This window comes from Talpa occidentalis, unplaced genomic scaffold, assembly GCF_014898055.3.
Source record: "Talpa occidentalis isolate TD23 unplaced genomic scaffold, MPIMG_talOcc4v2.1 talOcc4.13, whole genome shotgun sequence".
Classification (NCBI taxonomy): domain Eukaryota; kingdom Metazoa; phylum Chordata; class Mammalia; order Eulipotyphla; family Talpidae; genus Talpa; species Talpa occidentalis.
The window spans coordinates 82,154,181-82,166,527 of NW_023601322.1; the positions used below are offsets into that span (position 1 = coordinate 82,154,181).

The following is a 12,347-nucleotide window of genomic DNA, read 5'->3' on the forward strand; positions in this document are numbered from 1 at the left end:
AGTTAGCATGGACATTCTGAAATAAACATCAGAAACAAATCTTGTCTTGTATTTACTGCCAGAAATACACAGAAACACTCGGAATATTCAGGACAATATGACACTGTCATGTGCAGGGGAGAACCACATTGTCTGCGTAGGTCACCTCTGAAAAAGGTTTAAGTCGTTCTGCCCATGTCTGCAATGGGATGGAATTGTGCTGACTGGCCAACCAGTCAGTAGCCCGCTATGTGGAGCCCAGGTCTGTGCCCCCAACAGGAATTTAGTCACCAAGAAGGCAGCTCTCTTGCTCAAGGACTCACCGCCCAGCCATCTCACCACAATTCTCCTTTAATCACCCACCTTGCACACTTACGTATTCTTTCAAACATAGGTACTCTCTTGTTGGTATAACCAGCATCCTACCCTTTGTCATTGTGGGTTTGGAGTGGGCATCATCTTGAGACAGGGCTGACTTTTGCTGGAATGTAAGCAGCTGGAGGTTCTGACCTAGACTCTAGATTTTCTAAAGATAATTGCTGAACACTATGATGGTTTTATGATGTTTAACAGACACCTCTGCTCTTTCCTTTACACTAGAGGTGCACGCAGCCCCAAAGCTAGACATCAGCCACCCACCCCCACCACTGGTTCCAGGCCTATCTGGGAACTAATAAATGGAAAATACAGGACAGATGCATGGTAGGTCTGTACTGCAGCAAAATTTAGCTGGCTATCTTGGAAATAGTCATACTATTCTGGGATTTTAAAGTAAACAAAATCCAGACAGTGGACCAGAGGGGCCATTTACAAGTTATAAAATTGCTTGGGTGAGATAAGGCAACTCATAAATGATTCAGCGAAGTGCACAGGATAAATCTTTTTTCTCATACACATGAATCCAAGGAAGATTCTACAGTGTTCTTAGCCCCTGATAATGTAAGAGAAGAACACATGTCACATTAAGAACCTGACATGGCATTAGAGTGCTATAAAATGTTCAATTAAACATGGCAACTGCAGGACAAATGGTACCCAGGATACAGTTCTTTGTTTGCCTTTAAGAACCTTAATGTGTCTTATTTATTGAGGGCAAAGAACATAAGGATAGTAAAGTGACAGACTCTAACCCATCTGAAAATATTTGTGTTAGTGTCAAGACAAATAATAAATGGGCTGCCTCAGGATCTCAGCCTTTTCAAAAGATGGACAGAGTTGCGTTTGGTAGATTGCACCTTACGGAATTAGGGCCGACTTAAGGAAAACTACTCCAGCATCTGTCTTCTTTCAAGCAGATTGTCAAGAGGAAAAAGACTGGGTGGGGGTGAATAAGTGGGCGGAGGGAAAGAAGTGAGTGTGATGGGGGAGGGGGGGAGAAGCAAGCAGGGACAGCTTGCATGTTTTAAACCCTCAAGATAAGCTGTCGCTTAGAACCTTGACGGCTCCAGAACTTGACACACGCACTTGCTCTCTGGGGGATCTCTCTGGCTGCTCTGCGGGCAGATCACGGCCACTGAGCTGTGACGCCCCGGCACTTGTCTGACCTGATATAATGGGCAGCTATTTACTGCAAACAAGGTAGATGGAAGAACATAGGCTTAAATGATGCTCTGGTGTAAGCAGGAATCCACTGGGATCCCTTGCAAACCAGTCAATCTTCCGGGATTTTTTTTACCCTCGTCCCCCCTTCTTCTAGGTTGGGGCTATTTATTTCTTTCCCAGGGGACCAAAGCACAGATACCCAACTCTGAGTGGTGCTCCCCTCCCAGCCAAGCGCCTCCACCTCCCACTCAAGATCAATAGAGCGGGTTAAAGAAGCAACTGCATGACAATAAATAAAAAAGAAAACTAAGTTTGGAGACTACCATTTCCAAACTGTCTTGTTTTCTGGGCTTGTTTTTATCTGTTACGAGAGAGGGGGGCAAAAAAGAACAGTCAGCCCCAGGAGGCGGCATGGTTAGGCTGTCAGATCGCTTCAATGAGAAACCCAATCAGACTTGATTTGTGAAGAGTGTCAAAGCTGTAGTGAATCATGTAAACATTGTGGTCTATTACTCGAGGCCGGAGCTCTGCAAGCTGAAGGCTCCTCAAGCGTGTTTCTCAACTGCGTGGTCTTTTCTTTTTCCTGCATCTAAGAATGGGACGTTGCACTTTATTTTTCGGATCAACGGGAACAATCAAAACAGGAAGCCTGGAGTATTGAATGTGAGTGAAGGCACACTGTGGGAGAGGCAGTTTTTGCCTCTTTTCCTCAAATCGAAGCCTATCACAGTAGAGGAAATTATCTAAAAAGTCTTTCTACCATGGCATCTGGCTTTTCAAAAAGGCAAAAGGATTTTATTTTGGTGATTGCATTTATTTCCCGTTATGTGAGGCAAGACAGGCAGGTACACAAAAAGAAATCTGAGGCTCATTGCCTCACTGATGTCAGGCTTACCTGTCAAGGTCACAGTGTCAGTAGCACAATGTATGCCCATGTTTTCCAACTTCCAAATTGGGACTCTTTCTCCAGTGGCCATTAAGAAAGAAGGCAGATCCTTTTCTTGAATCTCATGAAGATTTAAATGGCAAAAGAAAGTTAAAAGACCCTTAGTTTGTTCTTATTCTTGGAGTTTCAAACGCATTCCCTTCTGTCTGTGAATTTCCTTACATAATAGAAGCTCAAACGGAGAGACTGTTCTGGGATGTCTGCCAGGAATGGAAGCCAGGTTTCTATAGGAAACCGATATGGGTTTCTTCCTTGTAAATGAAACCTACATTAGCTGTAGTTGAGGGAGACATTCTATAATTTCAATATTAAACTGTAATTGTTGTAATGGACCATTATGTTAAGTTCTAAGGCTGTACCTGGTTTCCAAACAATCCATAAACCAAAAAATGTCATCTTATAATTGTCAATTCTCCTTATTCTTTCTTTAGATACTTCTACAAAACTCCCATGTCACCGCATGATTATTTGCAATGGGGTAGATGGAGTGACACACACTTGAAATATAGAGATAGGGGCCTCCCTGGCGGCGCAGGCGGCTGAGCGCAGTGCTGTGAAGCTGTCTGCAGCCTCTGCAGTGCCGGATCCATCCCGGCCAGCCTTGGAGCAACCCACATGGTGAGCAGACCTCTCCTGCCTCACCCGCTGCTCCCTCAGCAGTGTATTTCGTCAGTCTGCCTGTTCTGTTTCCCACTCTGTCTCTGGTGAATCTTCTCACCCTCCCACACATCTGGACAGTAGCCCAACTCTTGTATAAATAAATCTTTACAAAAAAAAAAAAAAGAAATCTAGAGATCACCTCTACTTCTCAATCCTGTTGATCCTTTTCAACTCATCTTTCCCAGAACTATTAACTGGCAGTGAAATTGCTTTCAGTAGAATCTCCTGTTCCTTTCCTGCCAGCATCAGTTCAGGCAAGAGGCCATGGATTGGACAGGTTTTCTTTTCTTCCTGTTTTTCTTTGTAAAATTTCTCTATGTCTGATTTCTTGTGATCTTCAGCTGAGCTCCTGGAAGGCCGAAAATGGCACACGAAGAGCATAATAGTCAATTCTGTTTCTTTTTGTAGGCTTCCAAGAGTGAGCTCATATTCTGGGCTACTTTCATATTTTCAAATAAATTATTTCCAAGACTCTTAGTCTCATATCTGCTCTGAGAAATTCCTCTCTTCACTGAGAGAGCCTCTGTCAGTGGAGTGGTCAGAGAACATTTTCCCAGCTACAATTTCACCCTCGAGAAATGAAATCAGGCAGTGTCTGGGCATCTCCACAGGAGGAAAAAAAGGGGTTTGCTATACCATCCAGAACTAAAACTTGCTAAACAATTGTGTTTCATTTTATTTTTTAAAAGATTTATTTATTTATGCATTCAAGAGCTGGGGTACAGGCCAGAGGTGTGGGACATGAGAGGATTCACCAGAGACAGAGTGGGGAACAGAACAGGCAGACTGACTGAAACATACTGCTGAGGGGAGCAGTGGGCAAGACAGGAGAGGTCTGCTGTGCCATGTGGGTAGCTCCCTGGCTGGGGATCAAACTTGTGCTGCAGAGGCTGCGGATAGCGTCATAGGTTGCGTCTTCACCCCTTGTGCCACCGAGGAGGCCCTAAACAATTGTGTTTTAAATGAAAATAACTGTGAAGGACACTGAAAGTATGCATTACAGAGAATGGGAGAGTCTGAGGCAATTTTCATCTACTCCAAGAAAAAAGATTATCCTTTCTCCACCACGCAGCCAAAGTGAACACTAGGTGGGCTTCCCCCACAACAGCTGGATGATGAAGCAGGCCTCCAGGGTAAAGGCAGCAATCTGCCGTCATGCTATCTTCTCCAGGTATGCGGTGTATCGTGTAGACTACACACACTGCAATAGACAATGAGCACTGTTTGAAGGTAGAATTTGGGGTTCACAATGTTATCCAATGTGTGGTGCCATCAGCTTCTCCACCTCACATTCTCTTGTGAGTTTTGTTGATTTTTTTTTTCAGTATGATGCAAAGCAGTTTCCCTCTACCTAACAATTTTGACATTTTAACTGGATAATTCTTTGTGGTGGAGGGCTGTCCTGTGCACTGTTGGAGATTTAGCAGCACACTGGATGTCTACTCATTACTCATTAAATACTAATACTACCACCCCCCACTCCTCCACCCCATCCCCAAGCCAGACTGGACAATCAAAACTATCTTCAGATAGGCCACATGTCCCTGGCGTGCAAAACTATACCCACGAGAGAACCACAAAGGTAAAGTAATATATGCTTTTAGAGTCCCCCTTCCCAGCAGACTGGCATTCTGATTCTCTTTCACAAAGAATAATTGAAGCTACTATGTCAGCCAATGAGTCTATCTTTCAGATCACCCTTCCAGAGAGAACCCATTCTGCATGGCTGTGTTATTTTCTCCCATCAGATCAGTGACCTCAGTAGGTACCAAGAAGGTGGACATATCAATAAAATGTCTGGGCTATTCCAGAGCAAGTAATGGAATAAGGCACAGGAGTTAATGTTATTGCACGAGTGTATGTGAGGGGCCTCCCCAGTGGCGCAGCAGTGGAGCACTGGGCTGTGAAGCTGCCCGCAGCCTCTGAAGCACTGGTTCAATCCCTGGCCACTGGCGAGGGTCCCACATCGTGCGACAGACCTCTCCTGCCGCACCCGCTGCTCCCCTCAGCAGTGTATTTCGCCAGTCTGCCTGTTCTGTTCCACGCTCTGGCTCTGGCGAATTCTCTCACCCTCCCTCACTTCTGACTGTACCCAGTGCTTATATAAATAAATAAATAAATCTTTAAAAAAAAAGAGTGTATGTGAGATGACAAACTAAGGACTTAAAGGTGAAATTATAGGTTGAACAATGCGGAATCTCTAAGAGTTGGGAACGAGGGCTGTGAGAGTAAGTGATCTGAAGACTGAGAGGAAAGAAGCTGAAGGTCACAAAAAAGTGTGGGAATATTTGACTTTAGAGGCAGTGAAATTCTGGGTGATTCCAGGCTATAGCCATGGAAACAGGAGGCAGAATATGCTGGCCTGCTGGAAATAAGGTCATTTGAGATAAGGACACAAAGGAGCCACAAGGCCAAGAAGTGGGTGCTTTGTTTCCTAGACACCCACATTATTTTGTGTGGTAAGTGGACCTGGTATGAAAAAGAAGCAGCTAAGCCAGACACCAAAATTGAAGTGAACAAGACAAGCGATTGGCAGGTCAGTATTTGGCAACAGTGAGAGGGGGTGTAGGAGAGCAAAGCCATACTGCTATGTCAACTATGCAAAGGCTTTAACACGAGGGAGGAAAGATTTCTGAGAATCCTGAGGATGCTCTTGACCCTCAGATAAGTGTGGCATAAGAAATAAGTGTCTTTTCCTCGGAGCTGTGAACCTAGGTGAAAATGAGTCTTCGAGAAGACCAGCAGGGGACAGACATTCAGGGAAGTAAGTGAAGATATGGGAAATCTTCCTTAACCAGGGGACAGGCTCAAGGGAAACACTGGATTAGGGACGAGAAGGAAGGCTAAGGAAAAGCAGCACAGAGCTGCAATGGATGAAGGCACAGAAAAGGAAAGCTCCCTGCAGGCATTCATGGCTTAGGCTGAAACAAGGATCATAGGAGTGGGAGACTTGACTGTTTATCTGGGCAAATGACACAGAAGAAAATAGTCATCTACTTCCCAACACAATATCCTGAAGTCAGCTGAATCCTTCTTGTATAGCCTTTCTTAGTGGGCTCTCTTTTCTGTTTGCAGGAAAGAGCTCATCTCTATGAGAAAACATGTTTTGATTGGATCAATGGTGGAGGGCTGCAGACTCCTGACCCAAGACTCTTGGAGTCAGATCCTGTGGGCCAGAGGCCTGGCTCCTGAGTCTGGCTCAGCCAGCAATCCTAGCAGTAGGAGGGCCGGTCTCCAGGCGATCAGGGGGAGACAAGCGTCCTCTTGACCTACCATCCACCTGGGCCAACTCCCACGATTCCCACCCCCCAGGATTGAGGCAACCTGGTGTCATATTATGAAATGATAATTATGAGAATTACCCTCCTTCTTCTATAAAAGTTGTTATATAATAATTGTTTCAAACGGATTGGTTCTCCTTGGTTGGAGGAGATTCCTTGTCTGTTTCTTTACCAAAAATTTAGATACAGTCATAAGTGAATCATATACTTGCTGAGAGTTCAAACTGTATTCCAGGACTGGACAAAAGAGATATATAAAACACAGTCTCAGAACATACGTAGGAATTAAAAAGCTATGGAACAACACCCCCCTCACCCCCCGTCCCCACCAATTAAACAAGTAGGCAATTTTAGTTATAGTGCTGGAAAGAGGGGATGTGAGGGGGAATTTGGAGGATAAATTATACATAAAGTAAAGAACTGCTCTCCGATCCCTCATGGGGACTGAGCTTTTGGGCAGCTCCCAACCCAGAAATATTTATATTTTTGCTTGAAGTTATGAGGAAATCAGATAAGTTCATGATTTTTGGCATTTTCAGGGACCAGGGTCAGGCATATCTACAGATACTGAGCCATGGTTTTGATTTTCTTTTTTTTTTTTTTTCATAAAAGCACAAATTTTTATAACTGGTGAAAAGTCATAGCTAACTAGATGAGGACCTCATAACACAGTATCTGAATTTTCATTAATTATAACAGAGAGGCACAAAATTCTCAGTTGTTAGAAGGAAATAATCAGTTTCATGTGTTATTTTCCAAAAGCAAAAATTGTTTTGTTTTCTAATGGCATTAAGAATATCACCCAAGAAGATATTTGCAAATCATACATCTGGGAAGGGGTTAATATCCAAAATGTATGAAGAACTCATACAACACCAAAACAACATTTTTAAAAATTGGGCACAGGATCTAAATAAATAGTTCTCCAAAGAAGATACATAGATGGTCAATAGGTACATGGAAAGAGGTTCATCACCTCTTTTTATCAGTGAAATGAATATCAAAACAGGAGATAGCTCCTCCTACCTATGAGAATGCCTATTATCAAAAAGGTAAGAAACAACTATTGGCAAGGATGGGGAGCAAAGGGAACCTTTGGATACTGCTGGTGGGAGAGTAAATAATGCTGTCATTATAGAAAACAGTAGAGTCTTCAATTAGTTCAAAATAAAAATTCCATATGATCGTTACCCCACTTCTTGGTATTTATCCAAAGAACACAAAAACACTAAATCAAAGAGACATAAGCTCCCCATAATCACAGCACTCTTCACAATAGCCAAGAGCTGGAACCAACCCAAGTGCCCACTGACAGATGATAGGATAAAGGAGATATGGTATATGTACACAATGGAATACCACTCAGCTATAAACAAAGATGAAATTCTACCACTTGCAACAACATGACTGAACCTACAGGGTATTCAGCTTATAGAAAGAAGTCAGACGGAGAAAAACAAATATCATATGATTTCACTTATATGTGGAAGATTAAAGAAACAAAACGAATGAACAATAACAAAAAACCAAAAACAAACTTTTAGAATCCAAGGACAAAATAACAGTTACAGGAGGCGAGGGAAAAAGGGATGAGGAAGCAGAGTAGAATGCTTATGATTATGGACAATATGCTTATACGGACACTGCTTTCTAAGACTGTATACATAAAACTTAGATGATGTTATAAATCAATGTTATTCCCATAAAAACATTTTAAGTCCCCACACAATCCACCTGGCTCTATGTTACTGCAGCCGAATCCCACGCTCTGGCAAATGTCTTCATTGTTAAATTGATCTGTATTTCCTCTCAAACTGAAGTTAATGCAGAGTCGGTGCTGCCTGACCATAGGGATAATTTCTTTCTAAGTGAAACAGGGCGCACGACTGACTGAGCCTGCTCCTAGGAGTCTCCTAGCCACAGCCAGCCAGCACTCTGCCTTTCACTTTCTTCTGACTACCTTTTGCTACAGCAGGTGTTTCTAGGAATCTGGGTGAAAGGCTCCTCTAGAATTTTACCATTATTTTGATAAACTATAACCACTACTCTCAGATGACAAAAGCAAAACAAAAGGGTAACAGGAGGTAAACTGGTGGAAGAGGACAACATACCGACATATGTCAGTATTTTAAACTACTCTGGTTTTACTGAGTCTCTAGAACAACATCAATTTCCTTGCCACATCAGCTGCCCCCTTCCCTCCCAATCCTCTTTCATTTCATGGGTAACAAACTCAGTGTTTCTGAACCTCAGCTCAGGTATTACCTCCTTGCTGAAGTCTTCCATGAACCCTCAGTCCGGTTAAAGTTTTCCCATTAAAAGCTCTCAAGGTACCACTTAAATTTCATCTATAGTACTTATGGCATTTAAAATTTAATTCATATGTATTTGAGTTTATCATATGATTAATACCTGTCTTTCATACCAGACTGAATGATCTGATCCACAAGGGTAGAGAAGGCCAATTTTTTCTCACTATTACATCCCTGTTGCCAGGCACCTACCAGGTACTCAATAATACATGTTGAATCAATGAATGGATATATGAATGAATAAATAAATTCAAGGATATTCCCTGAGACAGAGCATGAGACACTCACTGTGACTAGATCATCTAGAGATACACCCCACATATTGCCTTGTGGATCTACTGATGCCTGAAAAATACTATGGCTATACGGATTTAATCTGTTATAGGACAGGGAGAGGGGGAGCCCAAACCCCGCAAACCTGCCTATTCTAAGTGGGTTCTGCCATCCGCCGCATCAACACAAAACATAGGAGACTTTAATGGGAAGGAACTTTAATAAAACTAGGAAACAATACAGGTAAGGCAAAGAGTCTAGTTTCTAAATGAAGCATCCAGAGTTACCCGTCCCCTCGTGGGTAAAAGTCCATCCAAATGGGATCGGCCCAGAGCAAGGCCCCAAGGCCTGCCACAAGTCTAAAGCATCTTCCAGTGGGGACCCACAGAAAAGGGTCAGAAACAACCAGACAAGCCCGGAAGGAAAAGAGCAAAATCAACATCAAGATAAAAGCTGCCATGGTCACCTCCCCATGGATCTCACCCACATCTGTGTCACCCCGTCCACGACCAAAAGACAAGCGCAGTTTCTTCACATGTCTCTAGGATCCACGCACCTCCTCCAGGTCTCCTGGCTCCATCCTGCTTCCTTCCTCAGTCTCTTCTGCAGCTTCTCCTCTTCCTGCTCAGCTCCATCCTCCCTTGGGTGGGGCAGGGAACCTCCCCCTTTCCTGGGGACCACCCTGTTACAGTTCTAGAAAATTGAAGTTGACTTTTTACTCAGGATCTCTTTTGGAAATTCTTCTATGATGAGGTTGATAAAACGCTTTCTTGAAATATTTGTGAAACAGAAGTCAATCTCAAAATGTCAATGCCCAAGAGCAGCATTTGGAATTATTGAAAGTACTTGATGTCAGGAAGAGGAAGAGCGAACTCCACAAACTAATGAAATTAAATGTTTTAATTAAAACAGTTTTCCTAGTGTGACTGAAAGCTCATTTATTTGCACTGGGAATTTAGGATGTCAAGTTCAAACAACCCAAGATGACTTACACCCTAGAGATGATCCAAGGAAGACACGAGATGATTCTGCATGACTCAGTAGCTCAAATCAACCACGCATTCTAGTTTACTGCGTCAAGCCACTGTGGACTCTGAGAAACAGCAACCTGAATGTAGCTCCCGAGCCTGGATAACCTGGCAGTCAGTATTAGTCCCAGGGTGCCCCCAGGCTCTGAGGGTTCGAAACCTCTTAGAATCCTTGGTTGCTCTAAGCAATTGTTTTCAACACTGAAGCAGAACCTCCTCAAAGCCCACAGATCTAGGCAAGGAGGAGGTAAGTTCACAGTGAGAGCATGATTTTGACAAAACACCCATCCCCCAGCTTGGCCCTGGCATTGTTACTGCCAGCCCAAAGCCTGACCTCCATCAGGTGCCCAGCACAGGTTAGCTGCTGCTGCCTTATTTCTTCAGTTCTTCTCCTTTTGTTCTCTTGGCTGCCTCTGCTCCTTGCACAAACAAGTACTTATGCTAATAGCAAGATATAACCCAACCTTAAAAAGGGTGTAGTGATCAGTATCCATCATCTTTCCAAGTGCCTTGTCACTACATCAATTAATACAATTGAGCAAAAAATGTCACGGGCTTGGTGGAAAAACCTTTTCGCAGCCTTTCAGGGGGAAGTTTACTTCCAGCTTTTTTCCCTTGCATTAGTGCCTGTCATCTACAAAACAACAGAACCCAGTGGTGTCAATTATATTTGATTGACTGAGTAAAGCACACACACAAATAAGCGAAAACAATGGACACAAAAATCTATATATGACTCCCCTTGTCAGAGAGAATGCTTGTCTGCTCCATTTTCATGCGCCACGATGTCCTGCTGCTCCTGGCTTAAATGTTTCCTCCAGCCCCCAAACTATCACCAATTAAGTTAGCAGGGTCTTCAGAGGTGTCAAACCACTCCCTAGGCAATCGACTCTAACTGCTGTTCAATAAATGAGGTCTAATTTATCAGTTTAACTTCACTTCTAAAAATCTAATGCTTCACAGTGCTGCACGCCATTTACCTAGAGCGGGGCTCAGCCTCAGACTGGCGCAGGGAAAGGCATGATGCTGCTCCAACAAGGGCGCTTTCTACAATGTGCAGGTTACTCCAGCCCACCCCCCTCCTTTCAGTGTGAACCTTCCAACGTTGTACACTTTTGCACTAATCACTTTGCACACATGTGCCTGCAGAAAACCCCCCCAGAGGTCAACCTAAAACCCAGTCTGGACTATCTTCAGTGCTGACAGATTTAATAATGGTCTAGGGGAAGCAGAACCCTTCTCTCTTTTCTGGGTTAAACCTTTGTGGTGTCACTAGGTTGACACTCACATTTTTAAAAACTCCAGGAGGTTAACTTTGGCAGCAGAACAGGAAATGAATGTATAGACTTGTTCCTAAATAAATTAAACAGGTACAGGCTGGGCCAAAGGATTATTTTAAAGGGGCAGTTTTACAAGTAAATGGACCAGAAATTTTAATTAATAGCTCATGAGTGAAAATCGTTGAAATCCATTGATAAGACAAAAAGAGCTATAATTTAAAGCTCAAACATATGAACCACATAGGACTAGCTCATTATTAATTTATCTTGATATCAAATAAAGCTAATGAGCAAGATAGATAAAAAATCTATCTGATGGATTTGTACATGGAGACTGTAAATACATGCATACACGCATACATATTTATTTGCAGAGTGAGGCGCTATGTAAAGTTTGTGCTGAGCTGAAGTGAATGGGCAGAAGAGCGGATTATATGAGGCCAGTGTGGCTGAGTACACAATGAAGGTATTTTCATTTTAATGGGAACACATGATATTTGCAAATACTCTTCAACGCACCATTCTATCTCAGCTAAGAGACAATTGGAATTCGCATACATTTGTAAATAAATTCACATTATTCTGGAGACTCAACATTCTTCCATGATTCTGAACTAATTCTTTTTTTTAAAAGATTTATTTATTTATACAGGAACTGGGGTACAGGCCAGATGCATGGGAGGGTGAGAGGATTCACCAGAGACAGAGCGGGGAACAGAACAGGCAGACTGACTGAAATACACTGCTGAGGGGAGCAGTGGGCGAGGCAGGAGAGGTCTGCTGTGCCATATGGGACCTCGCAGGCCAGCCGGGATGGAACCGGCACTGCAGAGGCTGCGGACAGCTTCGGTGCTGCGCTCAACCGCCTGCGCCACCAGGGGAGGCCCTGAAATATTTTTTTTTTAAGATTGATTGATTGATTGATTGATTTATACATGCATACAAGCACTGGGTACAGTCAGAAGCACGGGAGGGTGAGAGAATTCACCAGAGCCAGAGCAGGGAGCAGAGCAGGCAGAAGGACCGAAGTACACTGCTGAGGGGAG

The 12,347-nt window shown here is 43.3% G+C and overlaps 1 long non-coding RNA gene across 3 annotated transcripts in view; it reads right to left on the reverse strand.

Moving 5' to 3' along the window:
• Positions 1-12,347, reverse strand: part of LOC119242747 (uncharacterized) — a 77,946-nt gene that overhangs the window by 37,921 nt on the left and 27,678 nt on the right. The gene's annotated exons all lie outside the window — the stretch shown is intronic.